General features: G+C 57.1%; 1 long non-coding RNA gene across 3 annotated transcripts in view; it reads left to right on the top strand.

Annotated features, from left to right (window-relative positions):
• The first annotated feature begins 22,783 nt into the window (after positions 1-22,783).
• Positions 22,784-27,477, top strand: part of LOC117795187 — a 28,621-nt gene continuing 23,927 nt past the window's right edge. For all 3 annotated transcript variants that reach the window (XR_004619044.1, XR_004619045.1, XR_004619046.1), the window contains exon 1: positions 22,784-24,079. This is a non-coding gene — a long non-coding RNA (uncharacterized LOC117795187). The remainder of the gene's footprint in view (positions 24,080-27,477) is intronic.

Here is a 27,477-nt window from a genome sequence, read left to right on the forward strand (position 1 = left end):
TGCTCCCTGCAAACATTGGCCACCCTCCTGATTTGCTGTCTCTCTAGCAACGGAGCCATCACATAGCCACACAAATCGGACATCGCGGCTTCCCACCCGAAGCCCTGTCGGGACTTAGAGCCACATCGTCTGACGTGTTGGCCACTAGCCCCATGTGCTACTGAAATTCAAAGTCCTTAAGTCATGACAGCCTCCCAGCTGGTGATCATCCACAGCAGAGCCAGAGAGAATGTTCTAGAACCTGACTTTCACGGGGCCAGTACCCCTCTCCTATCCTCCGCCATTCACACACCTGTGTGTTCTTCTCCCACCTCCTTGCCAAGTCCCTCATGTTCAGCCTCACATCCGCTTGGTGCACACCCCCCTGGGGCCTCAGCCTTTCCCCTCCCTTACTCCTCCCGCGAGGCCCCAGGCTGACAGAGTGCTTTGTCCTCGAGAGCGCTTGCACGTGGCAGAGGCCGAAGCCCAGGAGCTGGGCTGCCTGCATGGGGGCCTGGCTCGGCAGCACCTGCACCATGGGGCTCACGGAGCTTCAGCCCCGTGCTCCTTTCTTGTGTGGGCCCTTTACTGGCTGGGGGTCCACCCTGGGCTCTTCATCTTGAAGAGGGACCCTAAGTCAGCAGCAGCAGCCCCAAGCCTGCGCCCACTCTGGGCAGGCCTCTTGCCCGGATGACCTCAGCTTTCCCATCTTTAAAATAGGAATAATGAGACCCGCCCCACTGGATCATGTAAAGAAATGGGGTGTGGTGCCCGGGGCAGGACAGGAGTGGGATATCTAAGTGTGGGTCATGTTGTTTGATTGATGAATAGCAACTCAGTAAGTCAGTTAGTATCAGAATCAATAGTCTCAATTTGTGGGTGAGTGCACCTTGTTCTCTGACCTGGTGGGGTGGGTGTTCCTGCTCCCCCATTTTATAGATGGGAAAACCGAGGCTTAGGGAGACCAAGTGATTTCGCGTCTGACAGCGACCTGTAGATGGAGCCGGGTCCATGGGGCTCAGAAGTGGGGTCTGTTTCTGGGGCAGTGCTGTCCCCCAGTGTGGCCACGGAGAGTGGGCTCTGCTAAAAAAGAGCCTGGCCAGGAGGGACGGCGGTGGCTCCCGGAGCCGTGGGAGCGGCTCCCATCCCGACTCTTCTCGTTTCTATTTTAGCTCTTCTCATTCTGAATTTCGTTTCACCTCAGGCTCCTACCTTGACGCACACGTGGGAGATGGGCGAAGTTTCGGGGTCCCTGAACATCAAGGCGGCTCCATGCGGATGAGGGGCCCGGCTCACGGGATTAGTCATGCACCTTTCTGATAAGAAAAGTGAAAACGTGAAGTTGAGGACGGAAGGCGCCCAGCTCCGCACGTCCTGCCCGAGGGAACAAGCGACGCCCAAAGAGGAATCGTTAGTGGGAGTCCCACGTTTCGCTGGTGGTGGAAGGGGAACTGGTCCGGGGGTCTGGTTTCAGGACCTCAGCTCACCCCCTCCCTGCAGAGGCTCCGGCGTCCACGCCCAGCGGCCTGGCCCCATCGGGCTGCCCGCGCTGCAGGCCGGGTCCCCCGTCGGGCACCTGTGTCCGTGCTGCAGGCCGCGTTTTCCTGAGCAGCTGCCGCCCCACCACGTGGCGGGCCGCACAGTTGCGACACGGCAGCTGAGGTTTCTGCGGCGCCCCCATCAGAAGGCAGCCCAGGTGCTGTGGGCAGGCGTGTGGCAGAGACCAAATTAGAGCCCCTGGGAGCAGACGCCACCCGCCTGGCTTGGGACCCGCACCCCGCGACCGACGCCACAGCTGAGGCTGGCGCTCGGGTCCAGCCCGCGGACGCTCTCGGTCGGACACCCTGGGTCCAGGGCTGGCCGCCTCGCGAGCGGATGCTCTCAGTAGGCCTGTTTCCCATCTGCAGGATGGGCGTGTTGGGCATGTGAACAGGACCCCCTCCTGGGGAGGCTGAGAGGTCCGAGCGACCGGATGCCCGGGAGCACTCACCATGGCGATGGGCACAGTGCAGAAACGTGCAAAGGCAACGCTCACTGAGCAAGGCGGGAGGGGGAGTCCTTGAACCCTGCTCATCGGGGACGGGATCTGATCTAGCCACTTAAACGTGTTGGGAAATCACTGTAAATGTACAAAAAGCCGGTAAGGACGGGGCAAAGACCATGCTCCTGGCTTCCCCTGGACTCGCGGATGCTTGCTGACGGCTTTATCGGGGAGCAGCTCAGCATCCGAGGTGAGGGGCACACTTTGGCGGCCTTCAGTGTCGTCAGAGTCACACAGCTGTCTGCAGTTTCAGGACATGCCATTATGCCCTCTGCCCCCAAATCCCGCGCCCCTTGGAGGTCACCCCCCACCTCTCATGAATACTCCGTTATTTTTTTACTGTGAATGCGTCCATGCATCCTTTGGACCTGTGGTTTCCAGCGTCTTTGAGTCTTGGGGAGCCTCTGAAGTATTACGAGACTCTGCAGGGGCCTTGCCGTCCGGTACTCGTGCCGCCCCCAGGTACTGAGCACCACCGTGGGCCGAGCCTGGCTAGGAGCTCCGGCTGCAACAGGACTGCCGCTTCCAGAGCTGGAGACGGAGCTCACCGGGACGTGAGGAGTCTGTGTCCCTCACAACCTGGAAGGTGCTGGAAAACCAGGAAAAAGCCACTAGAGATGCTGAAGGGACCTAACCTCTTCCCGGAGTGAGGGCAGGCTCCCGGGCCCGAGGGGGCGTCTGCGGATGGAGTGGAGGGAAGCCTGCCCAGTGTTTGCAGCCAAAGGACAGGGGAGCGGGCGAGGCAAACAAGCCGAGGCCTCCGGGGCCCATGGGCTGAGATCACACCACGCAGGGTTTGTGAGGGCCACGCCTCGTGAGCCTCCATGATTATCAGGTGCTGTGCTGAACCCTCCGACCTGTTTTAGCCAGCGCACCTGTCCTTAAGTACGCACAGCAGCTTCTCGGCCTCTGATTGCTAGCCACACACACGTGTGCCGGAGTTTCTACAATGCGAACTCCTGTGAGGGCTCCCCCACTCCCATGGAGCCCATGTTCCACCAGCTAGACACCACTGTGTTAGCCTTCCCTTATTTCTGCCATTTATAAACGCTCCCCCACAAGACACTGACCACATCCCAAAGCAAACAAAGAAGACCCCTTGTTTGCAAACAAAGTTTCTAAGTACTCTAGCTCTTTCCCTACATTTCAGATGCTCTGGAACATACTAAAGGCTCTGAGAAGTCCTGCAGCAAAAGCCCAGTGCTTCCTAAACTCAACAGTGCAGGGGGCCCTTATCTTCCATGACTCCCAGGAAACTCATGCAACTCATGTTATACAAAAAATCCTTTAGAAAACATGGCTTATTTCTGCAAATGAACCAACTGAGGTGTGGGACCCAGAAGAGCCCACCACAGCCCGCACAGAGGGGAAGGGCAGCACGAAAAGCAGGGATGGAGGGATGGTTTTGGAAAGGTTCAATTACTCTGGAGGAAGCAGAGGGCCCTGACTCATGGGCACAGCCCTGGCTCCTGGCTGCGCCGTGCTGTCCTCCTGCCAGACACAACCCCCCTCACAGGACACCAGCCTCAGGCAAGGTCGTCTGGAGACCACGGTGCAGTGGGACCAAACAGGTCACTGGCCCCCACAAGACAGCAAACATTCTCCCCTCTCGGCTCCAGTGAGGGATCGCTGCCTCTTCACCCCCCAGCCTCCTCCTGCTGCTGCTCTCCTGCCCCGTGGGTGAAGGAGCGAGACCCCCAATCAGACGACTGCCCCCCTTTCCCAGCACCATTCGAGAGGGAACCCCGCTCTCAGGCCCTCCCCAAACCGCCTCCCGCAGCGGGCTGACGCCCCCTTGTCCCACGGTTCCTGCAGGAGGGCCCGGCCTCCTCTGAGGGGGGACAAGTGGGATTGTCCCGCCAGCGGGCAGGCAGGCTCCTGCCATCACCCTCAGAAACATACAGTTCTCTGAACATATCCCCACTGCTTTACAAGTGAAGCGTCTTTCTGAGAAGACGGGGACCGTATTTTACCAGGATACCCACTGTGATAAGGATTGACTGGGGGGGGGGCCCTGTGTTTTCAAAGGAAGGTGTAGACCGAGAAGTCCTACGTACAGAGTGATGCGAAGACGGGTGTTGCTGCCCTCTCCCGGGTCCGAACCTACGCCCAGCCTCCCCAGACCAGAGCAGAAGAGCCTCTCCTGTCCCAGTCCACGCCTGCCGGTGGGGCGCCACGGGACCAGACGCAGGCGTGGGGGGTGGGCTCGCTCCCCAGCTCTGTGCCGAGTGGGTGAGACTTCCACGTGCCTGCTCAAGGGGAAAGACGTGGGTGTGGGTGTTAGGCGGTCAAGTGCAGGCTCCATCCCTCACTAACGGAGTGACCCTGGCTGAGTTTCTCTGTTCTTGCATGTCCTGCACTGCGTGTGCATCTGTTGCTTTGACATGAACCACCCCGCGAATCGTGTGAAGCATTTGCGGGGGCTGCTGTCACGCCAGCACGAGCTCGGCGGCTTAGACTGCTTGGACGTGCCCTCTCATAGTTCCGGGGATCAGACGTCTGGCATGAGCCTCCCGGGGCTCAAGGAAGGTGTGGACGGAGCCGCGTTCCTTCTGGAGGCTCCGGGGGAGAACCCCCTTCCTCGCGTTTCCAGCTCCTGGAGACACCGCATGGCCCGGGTGTGTCTCCTCCCTCCCCCCCAAAACCCGTGTGGCAGGCGGCGCCCCCTGACCTGCACCACCGACTCCCGCTTCTGCTTTTGGGACCCTAGTGGGGATAGTGGCCCCACCTGGCTGGCCCACACTAGTCCTTCCAACTTGGAGTCAGCTGATCAGAGAGCCGAATCCCACCTGCAGCAGCGATTTCCCTTTGCGTGTAACCTGACCCACCCACAGGCACGGGGGGTTAGGGCGTGGGCGTCTCTGGGGGGGGCACGGCCCACCACTCTCCGGTCTACTCATCGACTCATTGTTCCCGTTACACAGATGGAGAGACTGAGGCTCCAATTGATGGAGTGGCTTGCCTAGGACCACGCAGCGGGAGAGGGCTCTGGGGAGACCCCTGCCCCTTCATGTGGAGGCCAGGGGACACCCCTCCGCTACCTGCAACCCCCACAAGCCTGACCCGGGCCGTGCACTTCTGCATTTTCGCTCTCCATGACCCTGGGGCTCATCCTGTTCCCGCAGCCCAAGCAGGTGCGGAAACCTCACACCCCCACCGCATTCCCAGCCCCCGCCGTGCAGATGGTCCTCCAGCAAATACCCGCCACTCCCTTCCCAAGCCAGTTTCTGTTCGTTTAATCAGACCTCTTGCGTGTTGAATTGAGACCAGCTGGGAACATGGAGGGAGGAAAAAACAAGAAACCGGCAAGACTCTGGGACCCACACGAACGGTCCTTGAAGGCTTTTATTTTCCATTTTGGAAGCTCACTAATTACAAGCCCTCGCCTCTCTGATGGCCGCTGTTCTACCCGTGGGCCCCCTGGGTGTGGGCTTGGGAGTGAAAGCTACGGAGTTAAGATTCACTCAGGATTTCGGGATTTTGGGTGAGGAGCCCGGTCTGAGGGAGCGAGCTGAAATCACAGGGTGAGGCTCTCTGAGGTGCAGCTTCCACTGCAGACTACGTGCATCTCTGTCACCCCAACCTCAGAGGCATCAGGCTCTCGGGGCTGGAAGGGCCTCTGGACACAGACCCTGGAGCTCACCCTGCTCTGTGTGGAGGGGGGACTCGGAGCCCCAAGGGGCCAAGCACAGAGGGGGGTGCCTCGACCCCAGACTCAGACCTCTGTGCCCCCACAATGGCTGTGGCACGCGTCCCGGGAGACTCCCCCTCCCCTGAAGACATGCTCCCTCTGAAGGTTTCAGCAGGGCTCGGAAAGCAAGCACGTTAAGAGCGGAAGCTCTGGGTTACTCGGACCCTGATCCATTCTCTCCAGAGCCTTTGGAGGTCTCCCTGGGGACCGGCCCTGGAGGCCCATTCACACAGCCCTGCACACCCCTGGGGCCTGCGGGGTCATGGCCATAGCACCCCGCGTCTGGGCTTCACCCCTTGTCCCGTAGCACCTGGACACCTGCACCGTGAGAGGCCCCTCCGGGGATTCGAACGTGTGGTGTGGCCACGAACCCCTGTTGAAAGTTCTCTTTAAAATCTGCAGACCCTTCTGGGGGTGGGTGTGGAAATGAGTCCAGTTGTGGGTTTTGTCTTTGTATTTTTCTCAATGTTGTGAATTTATTTTTGCCATGAGGTTTTTACAAAAATAACAGGACGCAGTTTATTTTCTATTCCCATTTGGGAGAAAAAGAAGCCAAGACCTCATCCCGTGGAAGCTCGTGTGCGAAGGCTGGTAGAGGAATCCGGGTGTTCTGTGGCTCCTGCATGTGTCCGCCCCCCTGCCCCCGTTCAGGCCCCCGGGAGTCCCGGGCTCCAGTGCAGCCTCGGGCATTGCCCCTCCTGGGGCCCTCTCAGCAATGTCGGGTCCTTTCCCTGCCAGCGAACGTCACATCCCACGACGTGGAAGGTGAAGGGGCAGCTAGGGACCGGGGCAGGGCTTGTTTTGTCCCTCCCCACCAAGCCTGGGCTGGCCGCTGCAACCTGGCCCATGACACCACGGCTTTCTCAGGGCCCCCCAGGCACCCCTGCCTGTTTTAGGCACCTCGTCTGTCCCCAGGCTCACATGAGCCCTTCTTGCTCCCACTCGTCCATGCTCCCTTTTTTCCAATGCTTGTCCAACCTGGGCTCGTATCAGCAGTGTGTGTCGGGGAGAGGAGGCAGGGGAATGGCTCTCCCCACCTGGCTTGTCAGGATGGATGCTGGGGTGAGCAGGAGGAGCCTGGGTGGGAGGTGAGGTCAGGGAGGGCTGCTCGGAAGAGGGGACATCTGAGCTGGGTGTCAAGGGCTCGGCCAAATCCAGAGCTAGGCAGGCAGGCTGCCCTCAGTCCAGAGAGCTTCAGTGTCATTCGGGAAAGAGCCAGCAGCTCGGCTGGGGGGGTGCCTGGGGGAGGAGAGAAGTTTAACAGAGGAAGCAGGAGCTGAAGTCCTCGTGCCCTGCGTGGAGGGCGTTTGCACCTCTGATTTGCCTGTGCACCTGGGGACAGCCACAGAGTGACTGGGGGGCTGTTTAACGCCTCTGGGTCAGAGGCAGTGAGCCTGGACCCCGGGCCAGCCTTACACTGGCTACGGGTGTGAGGTACAGGCGGACTGTCTCCATGGGGGTCAGGAGGAAACCCCTGGTGGCTCACATGAGCCTCATGTGGTGGGATGTCAGGCAGAAGCTGGGGACGTATTTGGAGACATGGTTTTTCCAGCTGTCCTGCAAGGTCATGTGCCCTGCCCCCTCTTGGCCCTGTTCTAGAAACATAGTTATGTTCAGGAGCAGGACTCCCCCATCCCAAGGAATCCCTGTGGCCCTTCGGGGCTGAGCATGGCATTCTGAGCTGGCTGCATCCAGAAGGTGGTGGTGAGAAACCCGAAACGTCAGTGTGCCGGGGGGTAGGGGGGCTGTTGGTATCATGAGGAAGGGAAACCAACATTTCTCGTTGCCTCCCCTCGCTCTGCCATTGGTTTGGTTTGAACACATTTTTCCCCTTAATTTTTTTTTAAATTATAAAAATAATACAGCAACCGCATTATATAAAATTTGAAAAAGGAAAAAAGAACTGCCCCCTCCACCATACCCCCCCTCCCGCCCCCACTGGACCACGCCAACTGCTCTCGGTCTTCATTCTGGCTGGAGACCATATTCTGAGCCACGATTAAAAATGTTTTTTTAAAAACATTATATCATGCATGCTTTCCTCACTGCTACCAAGTCTGCCCAGCCGTCCTCTCTTCACCTGTCCCCATGGGGGTGGCCATCTAGGTGGCTGGGAAATTTCTGATCCTGGCGGACGATGCTGCAAATGCCTGTGTGTGTTTGCTTCTCTTTACTCTTTTGGGATGCCATCCCGGAGTGGCACTCCTGGGGGCCCCCTCTCCATTCACCCTCCACCTGACCCCTCACTCCATGGCAGCCTCGTGGGGCTCCTTGCTGCCCGCAGACCTGTTACGCACGGTCCTACCTCAGGGCCTTTGCACTGTCGCTCCTCCACCCGGAACATTCCTCCCTGAGGTTCACGTGGCTTTTCCTTTACTTCCTCCGGGTCTGTTCAGGCGTGACTCCCTCAGAGAGCTGTCCTCACTTTCTCTGCTGTTGACACGGGCTGTCAGTGGCTTCCCGTGGGGCAGTAAGTGCCACGGGGGCAGGGACTCTCGCACAGGGGACTGGCACACAGGAGGAGGTCAGCATTGTTCACTGAACACTGGAACACAGGAGGGTGACGGACATTTCCGGGCGTCCTGACAGGGCTGCCCACATTGTTCACGGAAGGTGTGGCTGCATCCCAGCGCTTGTCACTAGCTAGTTCCTGTGAAAGTGCTTGGGATCCAGGGACAAATTCAGTTGGAAATTTTCTCTGGCTCACTCAGGCCTCCAAACCCACAGATACGAACACATTCAGGGTGCTAATTCGGTAGGCACCAAATCCATGTGGGTCAATCCCAGATGGAGGACTAGGTCTCTGTTCTTAGCAGTGACATCTTGGGTACCGTTTGACCACCTCTGTCCTGGAGATGGTAGGCTACATCTGCAGACGGAGCCGAAGCAAACCGTGTGAGGATCACTCAGTCCCCAGGGCAGATGTCCCCACATTGGAAGCCAGAGCGCGAGCAGTCTGACCTGGCCCAGGGAGGCCTGAGCCGAAGTCAGCCTCGGGCCCTTGATCCTGAATCTGATGGAGATGAGAAAGTCACGGGCCAGCTCGTGCCGCCTGCGTGGGAACAGCTGCTCTGGGGCAGAACGCCCCTCCCGGGGTGAGCTTTGCTCCTGATGCTGGAGTCCGGCTGATGGATCCTGTCGGAGAGAGTGGAGGAAAGCGCCAGCCTGCGTTCCAAGGCAGACTCTGACCCCAACAAGCTGTGTGACCTTGTGTGTGTCCCTCGCTGTCCCTGAGTCTCCGTGGCCTGCTGGGTCGATGTTCTGGGGAGCGGAAGGTGTGCTCAGAGCTCGCGGGGGTGCAGAGAGCTCAGCACACAGAAGTCTTCATTTGCGGGCACCGCCCCAGCGCCGCCCCATCCAGAACCCCATCGATAAGCCATACAAAACCCTTGGCACACAGCGGGCTCTCAGGCTGGGTGATGCCAGTTCTCTGGTAGGTTCTGTGGGAAGCAGTCCCTTGGGGTTCATTCTAACAAGTCTGTGGCTCAGCCCCCCAGCGCCCAGGAGGCAAACCACCCGTGGGGTAATGGGTTCATGTTTGACCTGGCTTCCAGTCCGGGTGGCCTCGGGCCTGTGGCGGACACACTGTAGATGAGTGTCCTCCCCTCCAGGAGGGCGGTGAGAGTTCCTGTCTCCAGGCCATTGTGGTTAAGGGGAAGGCAAGCCTGGGCTTGGAGCCTGGTGCACGGGAAGGCCCTCAGGAGAGCAACCTCTGGTGATCAATGATGCAAATTCTGGAAAGGTCCATTCAAGAGGAGAGGGGAAGGTGCCTCTCACGGCACTTTAGCTTCCTGGGAAGCGGCTGGGTGTGGTGCGAGTCCGTGGGGCCTGGGTCCGTCTCGGCCACTCAGAAAGGGAGCGGACTGTGTGCCTGCTGGCAGTTGGCCCTGTCTCTTCGACAGTCCCGGCCCCAGGTGCCCCTCTGTCAACAAAGATAAATGCCTGCCCTGGCTTGTGGTTCAGGCCGGCAAGAGACCCAGAGGGGTGCCGCCCCCCAAGCTCGGGGATGAATCTGCTCCCAGGAGCTGGCCACTGCCGAAGGCTCAGGGCGTCAGGTCTAATTTTCCCCGTTCCCCAGCTGAGGAGACCCAAGCTCAGAGAAGGGGACGCTCCTGCCTCACGCTGCAGGCCAAGACCTCCATACGGGGCTACTTCTGGGTGTGCCGGCCTGGGGATCTGCATTTCCACGAACTCCGGTGGCCACTGGAGAGTCGGGCCTCCCCTGGTCTCAACTCCGACCGGGACCGCGACTGCCCCGGGGCCTCTGACACCAAGTTGGGCCGCACCTGTGCGAGCCACAGCTTCCCCCGCACCTGCTTTCCCCGCTGCTAATTAAGGAAAGGACACAAAACCCTGTGGGTGCTTAGGTCTAGAAGGACACCTAGAAATCAGGTGGTGCTGGGTTTTTTTCTTTTTTTTTTTTAATCTTAAAATTTAAAAACATTGACTTTATTTTTAGAGCAATTTTAGGTTCACAACAAGACTGGGTGGAAAGTAAAGAGCTCCCACACAGCCCTGCCCCCAGCCTCCCCAGCACACAACACCCCCACCGGAGGGTACCTTCGTGACCACGGGTGAACCGGCATTGACACGGCCTGGTCGCCCAAAGTCGAGCACAGGATGAACATGGGAGCTTCCTGGAGCGCTCATCTTAATAAAAGATCAGGGAGGAGTGGACAAAGTAATAGTGCTGGTCATGAAAAATGTTTTATTCACATAAACGACGTTTCCTGCAGTAATTGCAAAATATACAGGATTTTAAAGATAACAGCAGATTTGGGCCCTTTAAAGTCGTATGCTGGTAGAAATGCTAACAACTGGCTTTCCAGGGAAAAAAAGCACGTACCAGTTTCCGTGGCATAACTACTCGCAGCGTGGCTGAGATACGCTGCAAGGTGATGTCGGCTGTATGTGGAGCGGGAAGCGAGGCCCCTCACTGCCCCTTGTGGGCTGGTACAGGCACCGTCCAGCACGTCGCTGGCCTTGGAAACGTCCGGGGAGAGGACAGGGGATCACAGTTCTCTGCGAAACACAGAAGGATTGGACCCAGTGAGGCTGGAGAGGGGGAAGACTGGTTTTAAGTCTCAAGAAACTCGTGGCCAAGCCAATACTGGAACCCAGCCTGAACCGGCTGACCCCACACCGGGTCCGAGGTTCTAAGCAGCGACTGGAAGATGCAGGTGCCCTGTGTAAGTAGAAGTTGTCAATCAGTCACGCCGGGGGCTCCGTAACCGCAGAGACCACGGACAACACCACAGTCTCCCTGGCCCACGGCTACCCCTGCTAATGCCCTACCTGCGTCCCCACTGGCTTCGTCCTGAGCTGACGAAGAAACATTCACTGAGCTTCATGCCAGCTGTTAGTTCAGGCCCGGGTTGTGCAGAAGTGAGAGGAATAGCTACCGAAACTCTCCCGACTGGGGCTTCGATACCTTCACGGCCTGAAGACAGGAAAACTCAAGGAAGCTGCAGGCGGAAAGCAAGATGGGGATGGAGCTTTTGGGACGTCACTGTGTGCCTTTTCTGGGGCTCTCATCAGGCTGTGCTGCATGTGTCTGATGACCCGCGGTGCTCCTCCCTGGGCAGAGGGCTTCCCGGGGCGTGTGTCCTCTCGACCTGCACACGCAGCTCAGGAAAGCGGGGCATGAAACGAGGGGGTGCTGGACCCAGAGAGGCCCCTCCCCATGGGTTTCTGCCCCTGGGCTCTGGGCTCCCTCACATCACCAGCTTCGAACGATCCCAAGTGTGTCAGACAGGAGGGAAGGCTGGGCATTTACAGAGAGGCTGTGGAGGGACTGACGGGAGGCCGGGTTTGGAGCCCGACCAACATGGGTTCCAGTCCATCTCTGCCAGTCGCTGTGTGGCCTTGCAGAAGTCCCTTCTCCTCCCCGAGCCTCAGATCCCCTGTTCAATGGGGATCAAATGGCTTATCCCCCATGAAGTTTTGCTGTGAGGGTTAGGATAACATATTCAAGTGTCTAGCCGCTGTCCAGCACAAAGGGGGCGCGGTGAGGATTACAAGTGTAGTTGGAGCAACAGACCTCCACGCCGGCAGCAAACCTCAGCATGTGACCTGAGGGAAGGTACGCTGGAGATGGTGCGGCTTTCGGCTTTTAGAGACAGTGGGAACAGAAAGGGGAAGCAACCTGCCCAGAGCCACCAGCGAGGTAACATCAACACCGGCCCTGGGGCCAGCTCGCAGCCTCTCTGGAGAGGCAGCGGAAGGTGAGGGGCGGGGGTGCACAGCAAGGGAAATGGGCCGGGAACTAGCTGGGTTTCTGCTTCAGGACGCATTAAGCCGCACTTGATAACAGCCACGAAAGTGCTTTGCACACTGTCAAGTGCAGTGAATTCTGACCAGTGACTGGACACGTTTACTGAGGCTTAGGCCATTCCAGGGAGTGCACTAAGGGTTCTGTGTGTATGAAGTCCTGCCAAAAGGCCGAGAGGGAGTGCCTGGCCACACCACGGCCCCTGTTCCTACACAGCAACCAGAACCAGAGAGGTTAAGTCACAGCCGGGAGCAGGCGGCCCTGATTCTTGAACTTGGATCCCACAGACTCCAACCTCCAGTCTTTGACCAGCAGCCTGAGCTGCCTCTCTGGGGGTGTCCTGGCTCCCGGAGCCGGGAGAAGGCCAGCACATGAGTGCATCTGGGCCTTGCAGAAGGCTGAGCAGGGCCCGCGGGGTACAGCACGCCCCAGCAGTGGTATCCAGCCCCTGTCACAGGAGGAGGCTGACGCAGTCTCCTTTTAGAATGAGAAACAGAAGTCGAGGGGCTGGTCACCTCTTGCACAGAGCCCCAGGGGTCAAGACCAAAATACTCTCCTGGCCCTTGAACTCCATCCTGCCCACATCCCCTGGGCCCCACCAACGCCCCTTCACTTCCCAGGTCAATGAGCCCAAGCCCTGTGGGAGGCCAGCGGGCAAAGGCTTGGATCCACTTTGGAAACATCTGGCTCCTGAGGATGTTTCGTGGGAAACTTGCATCCACCCACCTTTGAGTCCCCAGCAGAGCCAAGAGCAGGCGGGGTCTCTCAGAAACTGAGCCAGCCACCCCGCCATTCCCCCAGCATTGCTCAGTTGGGTGGAGGGCGGACGGAAGGAGGAGTGCGGTCAGAGGGGCTCACGCCACAGCCACATCTCCAGGATTTCCATCAGGGGTGCTCAGGGGTCACTCTGGTTGGAAAGGAAGTGGGGGTGGGGGCTTAAACAGCACTTTGCATAAGAATCAAGGAAATGTGAACAGTTGACTACAAAGTAAACACAAGGGCTGACTGAATTGGAGGGTGGGGGCTCCCCCACCCCGTGGCACCACCCTGAACTTCTCCAAGGCCAGAATCATCCAGAAATGGAGGGAGTCAGCTCTCTGTGCTTTACAGATGTACCAGCCTGGCAGGTGGGAACCCGGGGTTTTGCCAGATGTCCTCTATGACCACTGTGTGGGTTGCTCATGGGTGGGGGTTCCTGGAATCGGGGGCAAGTCCGTGTTGAAAGCCAGCTGCATCCTGCTCCCCAAGCCGGGTGTCTTCCTGGAGGAAGAGATACCTTTCCTAACTCAGGCAGAGGTCCCATGCAGGCTGGCATGGGTACTGCTTCTTGCTCTTTTATCAAAAATACAAGAAATGGAATCCAACAGACTTACAGAATAAGGACATCAGTATTTCCCCCAGCCAGAAGTTATGGGCAGCCTTCTGGGTTGGCTGGTCCCATGGCTCACAGACGTCAAGGACCCAGGTCCTTTCCATCTCCTTGTTCTGCCAACTTTGATGCTGGCTTTGTCTTTGGGCTGGGCCCGCCGTGGCTCCAGACATCACACTGGGGTGACAGGGTCCAGACTGAGAAGAGACCACCTCTTCCAGGTTGCTCTCCTGGACGTGAGGAGACTCTTCCCGGAAGTCCCCTAGCTGACGTCTTACAATTCATCGGCCAGAGTTGGGTCACATGCCCGTTGCTGAACCAATCACTCTGGAGGGACGACTGGCTTAGACTGATTCTAACAGGTGGAAAGGGAGGCTGAGGGCAGCATTCATTACAGCCAAAAGACCAAGACGCTGTGAGCCTTGTGGGGTTCTTTCCCCTTGGAATTCCAGGGCCCATTCTTCTGTGTTAAAACGGGTAGTCAGAGTAGACGCCCCGATACAGTAGCTTCGAGGAGCCCCGAGTCTCCGAAGCCTGCTCCCTCCCCCCGCCCGCGCCGCCACCGAACAACCGCACGAGCATAACCGTGGGCTGACACCTGGTCCACTGAGCTGCGCCTGCCCGGGGCCCCGCCACCCCTCCGTGTTTGCTGGTTCCTTGAAGCTTTCCCTTCAACCTCGGACGGTCCTCCCGCCCAAGTGGGGTCTTGGAAAAACAATCTGAAGAACCCTGCTTCCCTGGGTCATCTTTCTTGGCTCCCCACCCACACAACCTTTTATTATGAAAACTTTTCAAACACACAGAGAAGAGTGACGGACACCAATATTTACCCATTCTACTCATTCAACAGCTGTCACCCATTTCCCCGTATTCCCCTTCTCTATCTGTGTTTACGTGTTTGTTGAGCTGTTTGGAAGTAAGCTGCAGGCGTATTGACAGAACACACACAAATATGTTCGCAGTGTCTACTGAGAGCGAGCCCTCTCCTTCGCAGTCCCGATGCAATTATCACACGAAAGACATTAAATATGAACGGGAATACCCACCCGGTCCTGAAACTCGGGTCGAGCATCCATCAGTGGGATGCATTTGAATCTGAAAAGAGAGTGAATTTCTTCCAGCCTCTGGGGGGTTAACGGGGTTGCTCTAAAATGACCAAAAAAATAATGGAAAAACACACACAATTTTCCCAGCCCAGAAGTTTCCCTCATCCTTCTCTCCAGCCCCACTTCCAGCTCTCAGTTTTGCTGTGCGTGTGTGTTTAGGTCATGCACAGGGCAGAAGCCAGATGGGCATTCTAATCTGCAACTTGAGTGCCTCGTCCTGGGAAGGCTCCCGGGTCTCCCGGGTCTTGGCACAGACAGTGCATTTCTGGCATCCACCAGCTTGCTTGGAAGTGGGCTCTGCTCTTCCTCTTAGCATTTGCTGCTTCAGATTCTCTGGACTTTTAATCATCCCACAGTGACTGGCGGCTTTCGGCTGGGTCTGTGCTCCCACACTGAGGCAACAGTTCCTCCAAGTTAGGTTTCTCAGTAAGCTGCGTGGACCAACCCTTTTCAGGGAAGTGGTGCCAGGGTCTGCAGCCTCAGCCAGAAAAACAGCAGATGTGTCTGTTTTCCAAGCAGATGAGGGAGAGCCTGGTGCCTCCATTTTCTGCCTCATGGAGCGCACAGCCACGGCCGTCTGCTTGCTCGCTCGAGTCAGCTCTGGGACAGAGCTGGATCCGTGGTCGTGTTGAGACAGCTCGTGTTCATAGGGCAGTGGCTCCGTACCAGGTGTGACTTCATGGACCGCGATGGCATAGTGTGGCCGGCGGGAGAATGGCCCTGGACAAACAGCCGTGTCCTAATCCTTGGAACCTGTGAATATTTGCCTTACGTGGCCCAAGGAGGACCGCGCAGATGGGATCGAATTACAATTTTTGGGGTGCAGGGTCCTAAATGTAGTCTCAGTGCTCTCAAAGAGGGAGGGAGAGAGGGATTTCACGCAGAGAAGGGGCAGAAGCCAGTGGCCCCAGAGGCAGACACCAGCCGTGGGGCGAGAGTCGAGCAAAGGCAGCAGGTGTCAGAAACTGGACGAGGGGAGGAAGTGGATTCCGTGTGGAGCTGCCTGAGGAAGCCAGCCCTGCTGACACCTTGATGTTGGCTCAGCAAAGCACATTTCAGACCTCTGGCTTCCGGAGCTGTGACAGAAGGAGTTTCTGTTGCTCCGAGCCACCCGGTTAGCGGTCGTTTGGGCCAGCAGCTCTAGGCAACGGGCGCAGGTAGGGCAGTGCCCGTCACCCCCACCTTACAGGCCAGGAAGCCGTCCAATGGTGACCTTGGCCCGCAAGGGGAGCGCTGGGTATGGCCCGGGCTCTGCGCAGTTGGGCTGTGGTCTGTCCATTGCGCTCCCATGGAACACCGGGGCCCACGCGCTCTGGATTTGAGCGCCACGAGTACGGGGCCATCTGGTGCACTTCTCTGCAGCCCACGGGCGTAGACTCACCGGTCAGCTCTCTAGGTGTCCCTCTGAATTGATCCAGTAATGTCTGCTACAGGCGTGGTGGACTTCTAGGATCGAGAGTGTTCGGCTGACTGACCTATTTCTTCCTATCCATCCAGCTCTCTGACCAACACTTATGCATCTGTTTTGTCATCCATCAACAAGTATCGGTTCAGCTTAAGTATAGGGTATATTTAAGCCTGGGATACTTAGGGGTGCAGGGAGCGGAACACAGACACAGCTGCAAAGTGGGGCACGGGGGGGAAACCCAGGCCAGGAGGCCAGAGTCTACACAGAGCAGGTCATTCCAGGCCAAAGTGCAGCCTGTGAAGAGGAACTCAAGAGGGTCTGGTAGTCAGAGCAAAGCTAAAAGGAATTTGGGAACAGGGGCAGCTGTCCAAGCAGCTCTGGTCTGTGAAGGAAACTCTGATAGCAGGAGGGAGCATTCTAGAACATCAGGGAAGCTGCACTTACGTGTGAGTGGGGGGCCTTGGAGTAGCCAGAAGAAGAAATCAGGGGCCCAGACGAGGGGATTAGGTGTAACAAGCAAGCAAGAAACTCAGGTTGCATTAATAGGAGCACGAGCTGGGGAGAAAAGGCTCAGAAAGGAGGTAAAAGGAAACCCAGCCCAAGGTCGACCTAATGACCAAAGTCACAGCTGGTGCCCAGGGTCCACCCAATGAGCACCCTGGCACCAGGGCTGAGACCCAGAGGCCTAGGCAGGCGGACATGGCCCTGCTGGGAGGGTCCCGTGGTACCGACCAGACAAGAATGCACATGAGAGTGGGGGGGGGCAGGCTGTGCGTGATGGGGACCAGGCAAGGTTGCGAAGAAGCATGCGTTGGTACCCCGCGCTTGTAATTCCAGTTGGCTGTTCAGCTGCGTTACGGACGTACTTAATGAGACTTCGTTACATGCTGGAGACTGAAGACGCGCTGGCCTCAGGGAGCTTGCCGTCTGGTGGGGGAGGCAGATCACTAGAAAATCGTGCCACGGGGCTAGGAGCCGGGCTCTGTGGGACAGCAACGGCGGCGGCCGACCTGGGGGGGTGTGGGTGGGATGGGATACAGAGTGGGAGCCAACCGGGGATGGTGCACACGGGCTGTGTGCAGACGCTCTCAGTACTGGCCGCACAGGAGACCCGCCTGGGAGCCACGAGGAGTATGGAGTCTGGGGCCCTGGGCCTGAAACCCTCATTCTGCAGAGCCGGCCAGAGGCCTGGGCGTCCGTATTTAACACAAGCCTCTCAGGTGATGCCAAGGAAGAGTCAGGCTGAAACCACCAGCCTACAGGGGAAATGCTTCCGGAGCGGGGGATGCAGATCCTGTCTTGGGGGGCACACAAAGGCTTCCTGGAAGAGGCCATGTGGTTTCCCACAAGGTGTCTGTTTTCCCTTCGACGAAAACCAGAGGCGGTAGCCTTGGCTCCTCATCCTGGCTGGGTGGCCAGTCACACGGTTTTCCAGGTGGGGTGCTTGGCCCTTCCCTGGGGGGCGGGCACCTGAGAGCAGGCGCGGGATCTCGTGCTTTTGATCCTCCCCAGGAAAGAGGCAGGCACTTCGACAGTCACAAGGGTTCCGAAGGGATAGCCGTGGAGGCCTGTCCTCACCCCGCAGGGGCGGGTCCTGCGACGGGGTGTTTCTCACCTGCCCCCCCCACCCCCTGGGGGACCCGATAGTGCTGCTTGCAGACTGCACTTGGAGGTGCAGGTGTGCAAGATGGTCTCGATACTGCTTGATGGGGAATTCTGTTGCAAGTTTTGAGTGAGCTTTAAAAAGAAAAAAAAAAAAAGATGGTGCCTGAGCTGGACGGGTCGTGGGGTGCAGGGAAGACTGAAGGCAAATACGCGAGTGGAGAAAGACACGGGTGACGGGCAGGTGGGACACAAGACTCACCACCGCCTCAATCTGACCTCCTGCTCACGCTGCCCCGCGGCACATGGGCTCCACGCCGGCTCCCAGCGCTCGCTCTCGGAGCACAAGTCCAACAGCATGCGGTCCCTTCCTTCTCACATTTTCAAATATACACATATATTTATTTGCGTGTAGCTGACACACGATGGGACGTGTTTCAGGTGCACAGCGTGGTGACGGACAAGTCTACACGTTACGCTGTGCTCACCCTCCCGTTCTTTCTAGTTCTTTCTGAGCTCTCCCCACGGGACCCACAGAGCTCTAACGGTGACGCACAGTGGGATCAGAACAGAGGAAGGCGTTTTCCCATAATGAATGAGTTTCGCAGAAGGGACCCATGAAAGGAGCTGTTGGTTTCAGGTGGGTGATGATGATTATTTAGGGGGGTGGGGAGAGGGAGGGGGGACAGGGTGGGGGCAGAAACGAAACATGACAAGGTGACAGGAGAGACCACACTTCTGGTCAAGGGGACGGCCCATCATGAGTTCTGCTCTTTTGAGAAATTACCTGAAGTACAAAAGTTTCTGCTGCCCGAACTCCCCCTGGCTGGCTAGATCATTTCAAGACTTCTGGTTTTTCATTTGCCTTTGTGGTTGGAATCCGGTGCCCCAGCATGCTAAAAATAACCCTCGAACTGACTTTTTCATGGTAATATCAACCCTGATTCGCCTCCTTCTGAGAGATGTGCCTGGGCTGTTTGCCGCGAATCCAGGTGGCTCATCCCTTGCTGGGGGGCTCCTGTCGTCCTGAGTCTTTCTGCCCTGTGGGTCTGGAGATAGGTGTTACGTGACTCTGGCCCCAGCACCTGTGTTCCTTCTGCTGTTGGGGCTCGTTTGTCACTGTGCCAGCACGGTCAGTCTGGAGGTCAGATGTCCCAAAAGTTCCACCCTCCAGAAAGCAGTGAAAACTAACGAGACGGCAAGAAAGCCTCAGCTCCCCATGTGTGACCTGAAGACCAGGCGCTCGAGCCCTTGTGTGGGCTCGGGACGCAGGACTTCCCGCGGCTGCTGCTCAGAGTCCCCCAGGCTCAGCTGGCGTGAGGTCCAGCCGTCTGGCCCTGAGCACTCTCGGCCCACAGCGGTCGATACTGCCGCCGGACACTGGCCCGTGGGGTGACACGCCCGTGACCGAGTGATGGAAACAGAGACCTCTGGGGCATTGCATGTCCGCGCAAGCGGGTTTATACGTTTGCCTCCTCTACCAATGAACTCCCCCGATTTGGCTGGGGAACAGGACAGAGGGGCAGTCTTCACTGCTTTGTAGAATTGCAAGAGTGGTGAGATTATGAATGACATTTTAATTTTTTGTGTATTTTCTTCCAAAGAAAATTGTTACTGGCCCGTGTTTTTCCTCCCCGTGCCTGTGGAAGGGGGCGTCTTCTGTCTCTGCCCTCATTTCTTCCTGCCCCTGAACAAGCCAGACTTCTTCCTACCTCGGGGAGGGCGTGCAGGAGCCCTTCTCCCAGGCAGAATGCTCCTTCCCGGAGCCTGAGGCGTCTACGCCCTGGTATCAGGCAGATCTCGACTCAGATGTGCCTCCTGGGGAGACGTGGTCGCACGAAGGTACCCCACAGAAGGTACCCCTGGCAACCTCCACAGCCTCGGCCTGTTCCCCTTCTCCCCGGCTGCTCGCGCCCTCGGGGAGGACTCCTCGCTCTTCTCTGGCCTCATTGGTGCCGAGCACAAGCTCCCAGGGCTTGGAACTCGGGGCCTGGCATGAAGCCTGGTCCACGGTCCTCCAACGGGGGGTGGTCACCTGGTCAAGACCCTTCCGTCCTGGGTTCACACCCTGCCTCTGACGCTTGTGGGGTGATGTGGGGTGAGTTACTTCACGTGTCTGCGCCTCCACTTGTATGAGGCGGACACGCCCAGCACCTTGTCCTGAGGATGCTGTGAAAATCTGAATACACCGGCAGGGCCCCCAGCTGCTGCCACGCTCCCCTCCCTAGGATTGGTGCTTCTCCGGGGACTGCGCCTCCCGTCACTGCCACTGTCACCGCTGCTACCACGACCACACCGACGAGGGCCACTGTCACCACCTCTACGGCTTATGATGACCGCTACAACTGCCACCGCTAGACTGCTGCTCTGAGGACTACTCCTCCAGCTGCGGCCACTGTTACTCTCACTACGCCGCTGTGATTTCTACTGTCGTGGGTACTAATGCCGCTACCACCCCCGCTGCCGCCGTTACTCCCGCTCCTGTCACTACACCGCCCTGCTGTTACTGCACCGTGCTGCTGTTACTCCTGCCATGTTACTCTGCTCCTGTCACTACACCGCCCTGCTGTTACTACACCACCCGGATGTTATTCCTGCCGCCGTTACTCTGCTCCCGTCACTACACCACGCTGTTACTCCTGCTGCTGTCACTACACCGCAGCTCCCCTTACTCCGGCTACTCCTGTGACTATTGCTACAAGACAGCTCCTCTTAATGCCACCACTGCTTCTATGTGCCACATGATTATGTCACTGCTACGATCATTGCTGCTAATTGAACGAATCCTTCTGTGCTTGCCAGTATCACAACCGTGGCGACGACTACCGCGGTGACCACCATGGGAGCCGCCGGTGTGGCGGCCTCTCGTGCTGTTACCTGCATGTGGGGGAGCGACGCACCCACCCTGCTTCCTTCTGGGTGGCGTCCGTGCACCCTCTTACCCTGCGTCTCTCTGAGCCTCCGTCGACTGTCCTGGGATTCGGGGTGGTGTCCTGTACTGGGGGCATCAGCGTGACATGCACATTGCTCGTCACGCTGGGGCGGTTTCAGCAGGACAGAGGGGTGGTTTTATGACACAGCAGCTCAGACGAGCTGCAGCTGTTTCCTTACTCCACCGTAAGGAAAGGGGACACTCCTTTTCTGCGGACTCACTTTGACCTTCGGTAGTGCACCCAAGTTAAATGCCAACTCTGGTCATAAAAACTCCCCGTGCTGAGTTTCTGTTCGGTGATAGTCTGGCATTATTCAAACTGACAGAGTCTGTCACGTAGTGCAAGGTTTGAAACCTCTTTATTCCTCTTGACAGCCAATATTTGGACAGCAGTTTACAGGTAAAACAGTACTTCGAAGGGACGTCTTCGAGTCAGTGACTGTGGGCATCTGAGCCAGAGGGGCCCGGCTGTGTGGGCTCCGCTGAGTGGCCCCCCCTCTCTGAGTCTCTGCTGCTTCTTCTATGAAATGGGGCTAAATCAGCACCTGGCTCCAGGGAGTAACACGAGGGGCCATGAGATCAGGCAGCTAAAATGTCCCGTGCACTGCCTGACACAGAACGGCCCATAAATACCTGTTATTTCTGCTCTATTGGAGAGAGGAATGCTCCCCGAAAACAGGGACAAAGCCTCAGCTCGGTGACTGGCACACCAGAGGCTGATGCACCCAACGGACGGAGAGAGCAGAGCTGAGCCCACAAGGCTGGGGTGGCATACGGTGCTGCCCTCTCTCCCTCCTCCTCCCGCTACAATGCCCTCCCTCCTCGGCCAGCACTGCCTCGGTGTCTCCCCTCCTTGTCGCGCCTGGATCCCAGGGGCTCTGGCATCAGCCACATGCACCTCCATGTGACTTAAATCAACACAGTTCCATCCTGAGAGCAACTTCGGGGCCTTTCCTTTATTCCAGGACTAACCAGCTCTGGATGAAGGGATTTTGGGCAAACAGGTATGACTGCTGTTGAATTAAAATCTTGCCAGGTGGAGGCCAGTGGCCTGGCTGGTGCAGGGTCCGTCTTACCCGCTGTGGTCCTGGACACACACAAGCCTGCAGGTGTGCACTGCAGGGAATGTCGGATTGGAGCTGCCCGCAACGCTCGTCAATGGGTCACAACGGGCTCACGGCCAACCTCAAGGTGGAGGGCTCAAGAAAGTTTCATGCTCACTGCAAACAGAGCTCCTAAGAGCCTCATTTCCTTATCAGACCACACCTTGGGCTTCTCTTCCTCCTTTAACCTTCACATGGAGGCTGGCCTGGCTGCTCTCTTCCCTCGCTCCACTGGCCACTAGTCCAGAGTCAGCACCAGCTAGCCTATACGGCACTCTGTGAACTGGAAAAAGTCACCCCTGTGGGAAGATGGGTTAAAAAAGGTGTTTACCCTGTGGGTAAACACAGACCTGAGGGCCTAGGGCTTGGCAAGCTGACAGCTGTGCCTTTTGTGTAAAGAAAATGGAGCCTCCCCGCCCCCCGGCCCCGCTTCAGAGAAGGCAGCATACTGCTTGTGTTTTTAGCTCCACTTGAAAGCCAGGTGCTTTGTGCAGTGCACAAACTGTACCACTGTGTGTGGCAGTCCTGCTTTGAATGCCCGATCCATTGGCCTCGAAAAGCCTGTGGTGTAATCTTTTGCCAGCCATGCCGTTATGTTCCTCAAAAATACCCGGATTGCTAAACAGCAGTTGGAAAGAAGTCACAAACAAAACCAACGACGGGGAATTAAATAGTCTCAAACCAAATTTCTAGATGGCGTTGGCGTCCCAAACAAACAAAATCTGCGAGTGCTAAAACCTGCTCCTGTAAGTAAAGGTCCCGATCCACTTGCTCTGAAGGGTTTGGGGAGCCTGGGCTCTGTGCTTGGGGTCCACGAGTTCTATGTTATGCAAACTGTACTCTAAAATATTCCTCCAAGCACTTACTGAGACCGAATGCCCTGGGGGCGCCTTTCCTAGAGTTTCAAAGGTTTGAGGAACACTTTCTTGGGGCTTCTCTGTTTGAGGTCCCTGTGTTGACAGGGTGAAGTGTAAACACATGTAGAATGACAGTAGTTAAAAAAAATCAGAGTATATCCTAAAAAAGGGAGAACCTCAAAAGCATAGGGACAGAGGGGTGCCTCTGGGTAAACACTGGAACTGACCCCATCCTCCGAAAATGGACAGAGTAAGAGCACCCACTTCATAGAACTGTTGAAGGGTCAAACGAGATCACGTACGCGAAGTTACCATCTTGCTGAGCACACGGTCAACGCTCAGTTAGACAGTAATTACTTCCTCTGCCGCTCAGCATGTCTGTAGGGCAGTCAGCCCCCAGCTAAGTGTCTCGAGTGTCCGGGGTGCACGATGATATTTCCCTTCATGGTTTTTTAAGGAAAAAGTATGTACAAATGTAAGAAGCACACACGAAAAATATTAGGGGTTGGCGAAGAATTTAAACAAGAGAGACATGTGGAACGTAGAAATGGGAGCCTCGTCCTTCCTCACGCTTCCGAGCCAACAGGCACGCGACGCTAGCGGTTTGCGAGGGCATCCTGCCGGGGCTCGAGTGGGTGTTTTGCTTTTATAAAAATACGATTATACCAAACGCACTGCCCTGCACCTTGCGGTGTCTGGATTTTGGAGGAATGTTTCGTTTCTGAGGGGCTCCTTTTTGCACTGATGTGGGCTTGCAAGTGGTCTGCTCCGGACTAGCCCCGTGTCCGTGGTTTCTGCTGGAGGATAGCAGAGGGATGCCTTATGGTCTTGGTTGCTTTCAAACAGCGATCGATGCCTTTCCTGCTGCAGAGGGGAAAGTGGGGGTGGTGTGTCCTTGCGTTTCCCTGCAGGGGCTGCGTGGCACGAAGACTGTAAGGCAGAGGTCCCCACAGCATGATGCCCGGGTTAGACACGGAGGACCTGTGACCTCGTCTAGGCTTTCTCTTTGGCGCTATATTGCAGAGCAGTTCTGGCCGAGAACAGTGCTGACAGAAAGAGCTTCTGAATTGGTATAAGAACAGTTATTTTGCAAAAGGGCAAAACTGAAAAAAAATTGTTTTAAAGAGCATTACAGTTATAGAAATGTGTCGCCTAAAATACTTTGTGACGGTTTGTGGGAATGTTCTGAGCCACATTATGAAAGAAGGACGCTGAGCCAGAGTTTTCAAGGGTGATCTGAAAAACCAACCCTGAGCCCGAAGAGCCTGACCCACCCTGGGGATGTCACAACGCTCAGCTCCCAGCGCCTCCTGGTGCTGGCCCCCGGGCGCACTCCTGCAGAGGGCGGGGTTTAAAGGAGAGGGTTTGCACTTTGATTAAGAAGGGACACGATCCACCCAGCACGTCCTCCACTGTCACGGCTCCTCACTGCCGACGATGGAGCAGCTCAGGTAGAAACAGACACAGTCATGATTTGTGACTTAGCAAGGGACACGAGGGCCATGCTCGGGTGGGTTCCCCTGAGTTTGGGCTTGTCTCCTTGGGGTCTTAGGCTTGTCCTGGCGACCACAGCCCCGCCCCGAGCTCCCTGCTCCCCAGCCGAGTCCCTGTGCAGCCGCCCTGGAGCTCTCTCCCAGGATCTCTCTGTCCACCGCTGCCTGTGTTTGCTCTCCTGCTTGGACAGGTTGACCCCGAGCTGCAGACTCCTAACCTCAGTGGGGTAAGTCAGTGGGGGGCGAAGGGCATTTGGTACTTTCGCACTGGATCTGTCATGGGGGCTCCTAACACATGCTCCTCCCTGACCTTGTAGAGACACTGCCAATTGCCCTGTCGAGTGCAGAGTCCAAGTGAGATGGATGCCTTCCCTGCCTCACTGTCATGGGGTCACCCCACCCCCAAGATTGGAGAGGAACCGAGAGGCTGACAGGTGACCAGTGACCCGGGCAGTCTGAGCCACTTCTGTGGGCTTTAGTTTCTGCGTCTGTAGAATGGGACAGGCACCCCAGCCCTCCGTAGCTCACAGGCTTGATGAGAGGCTGTAATGGGCCAGCAGGGGCCTGCGCCCTATGCCAGTAGCTGCCAAGCGCTCACGGCGTGTCCTAAAGATCTGCTGGTCGCGCTCTCCGGACTGCTTCACCTTGATGTGTGCGGTCTCTGGCAGCGTGCCTGGTCCACGGAGGGCCCAGCAAGTGTCTGCTGGCTGAAGACCGACAGCAGGAGACCTCGGTTTCAATACTCATTTGCCACCAAGCACCAAGAGAGCTTACTAGCTGCTAGGCATGGTCCTCGGTACTGGGTGAACAAAGAGACATGCAAGGCCAACATTCTGGACGGAGAGACGGATAGCCAGTGACCAAACAGATGAGTACAGAAGGACAAAGTGGCCCACGAAGAACCAGCATGTTCTAGATCAAGTCAGTTACATAGAAGGGACACAGCTAAAGCTACACGTGGAAACTGCCCTGTTTTATATGACAAACACACATACAGCACTTAACCCTGTGCTCAGTATGACTGTATGAGCTGTGACTATGAACCGATTAAATCCTTCCAACAGCCCTTTGGGAGTAGGCACCAACACCATCACCACATTCATCACCATTACTGCCATCACCATCATCACCACCACCACCATCATCACCATTACTGCCATCATCACCATCATCACCACCACCATCACCACCATCACCACCATTTCACAGATGAGGGAAGAGATGCCCAGTCATCCAAGGTTAGTGTGGTTGGCAGAGCAATGACCCCTTCTCCTAAAGAACCTGGGGTATGTGACCTTCATGGCAAAGGGACTTTGCAGATGTGATTATGTTAAGGGTCTTGAGGTGAAGAGATTATTCTGATGACCCAGGTGGGCTCAATGGAACCACAAGAGTCTCTGGCAGAGGGAGGTAGGAGGGTAAGAGTCTGAGAGAGGTGTGAGGACAGAGCAGCACCAGAGAGACTGGAAGCGGCCGTGCTGTGGGCTGTGAACTCCTGGGGCCAGGAACGTGGGCACCCCCAGACGCTGGAAAGCCACAGGAACGGATTCTTCCCAGAAGGCACATGGCCTGCGGACACCCTGATTTTAACCCAACAAGGCCGTGTCGGACTTGTAGGTCCCAGAACTCTGACATGACATGTCTGTGTTGTTTTAACCCGCTGAATTTGTGGTGCTCAGGTGTCATGGCGGCAACAAGTCCTGAAGAACAGAAAGGAGAACGATCTTCCACCCGCAATCGGCTTTGTAACCCGGCGCCCTTCTCAGAGCAGGGACAGGCTCACTGTGAGGCCACCGTTACCCAGTGTGCAAACATTCCAGGGGCCGACGACCCCCGGGATGCAGCACGTGCCCTGGGCTGACCCCGGGCCCCGAGAGGCTGTGTTCTGGCCACGTGCTGCGCGGCACACGGCCCCGTGCTCAGCCTGTCTGGGAGCTGATTTTGGATTACGACTTTTGCCCACATCTGTCTGAGCAAACAACCAAAGGGTAACTGCCCCAGGAGGCTTCGCTGGAGTCCATCCACTGCGGCCTCCTCGTGCCCAGAGAGGGAGGCACCCTTTTGCTCACCGAGGGGTGAGATGAATGTGCCCCTTGGTTCACTGCTGGTTGGAGCCAGATCTTCCACATAAAAAAAAAAAAAAGAAAGAAAGAAAGAAAAAGCAGGGGGGACAAAACCAGAAAACAAGAAGCTGAGGGTAGGGGGTATAGCAAAAACGCAGCTCCTCCCAGAGCGCCTGGTCTGAGTTTGCGGGACGGGGGAGGGGGGCAGTGCTGGGTGGCCTGGTCACCCCGGCCGGCCAGGCACCCTCATGTCGGGGGGCTAGAGGCTGAGTCAGAGCCCCCGGAGCAGCCGATGGGCCTCAGTGGGGCAGGAGCCCACCAGCCCAGGAAGAATCTGAGGCACAGGAACTGGCACAAACCCAACTTCTCTAAAAGTATTAAAAGCCCAGGGCCCACAGAGGCCTGATTGCAAGGCCCCGCGGGTGCTGACAGCCGGGTCCCTGACCGTTGAGACCCAGTGCGGTCCTGGCATTGAGCAATAGGGCTCTGCCCTCGGGCTGTACCCACCCTGCCCTGCCCTGCCCTGTCCCACTCAGGCTGAGGGAGAGGAGAGGAGAGGCAGCTGCCGGTGTGCCTATGTGTGTGCATGCGTGCACATGCATGTGTGTTCCTGTGTGTGCATGTGACCGTGTAGGGACGTGTGTGCATGCGTGTGTATTTAACCACGTGGGGATGTGTGCATGTGTGTGCACATGCATGCGGGTTCCTGTGTGTGCATGCATGTGTGTTTAACCGTGTAGGGATGTGTGTGCTCTATGTGCCTGTATGTGCATATGACCAGGTAGGGACGTGTGTTCCTCTGTGCACATGTGTGGCCTCATGTGTCAGTGTGTAGGCCAGTGAGTGGCTCCCACAGTCTTCCAGGCTTTGGGTATCCCGGGCAGTCTCCAGGGTGGCCTCTTCTCCGAGGAGAGCCAGAGAGGCCCTGGGCGGGGCCCCAGTGTGGACCTGGGGCTGCTGCTGCCTGGGAGGGATGGGTAGTAGTAACAGAATAACTAATTTATTGAGCTCTTACTATATGCTGGGCCCTTGTTCTAAGCCCATCGTGGCACCCATCTCTGTAACCCACGTGCCTACGAGATAAGAATGACTTTTAGCCCCATTGTATGGAGCAGGAAGTCCAGAGACGGGAATCGTTTTCCCAAGACCACTCAGCAATGGAGCAGAGCTAGCGAGCCTGGATCCAGGGCTGAGGCCCTGATACTCCACTCTCCTGCCTCACGGGAGAGTAACCGCCTGAGCCATCCAGGGCAGTGTGGCCCCAGCAGGGTGGCCGCTCCTTCTCTCCCATGTGTGTCCTGCAAGTTGGCCCCCTTGGAGCTTCTAAGCCCTTTGCTGACTTGGAAGCGAGGCCTCGTCCTGGGCCTGAGAGGGTCTTGGCTGCTGGGACTCATGTATTGGGATGACAAGCCATGGGGGGTGGTGTGAGTGACGCTCCAAGGCCCTTCTCAGGAATCTCTCCAGTGGCTTAGAAGCATCTGTCTGCCCATTTCTGGGGTCTTGTCCCTTCTGCTGACTCCAGGGCATTTCTGAGGCCTTCAGCTCCGGGAGAGGCTTACATC

This window comes from Ailuropoda melanoleuca, chromosome 12 (genome assembly GCF_002007445.2).
Source record: "Ailuropoda melanoleuca isolate Jingjing chromosome 12, ASM200744v2, whole genome shotgun sequence".
NCBI classification, from domain to species: domain Eukaryota; kingdom Metazoa; phylum Chordata; class Mammalia; order Carnivora; family Ursidae; genus Ailuropoda; species Ailuropoda melanoleuca.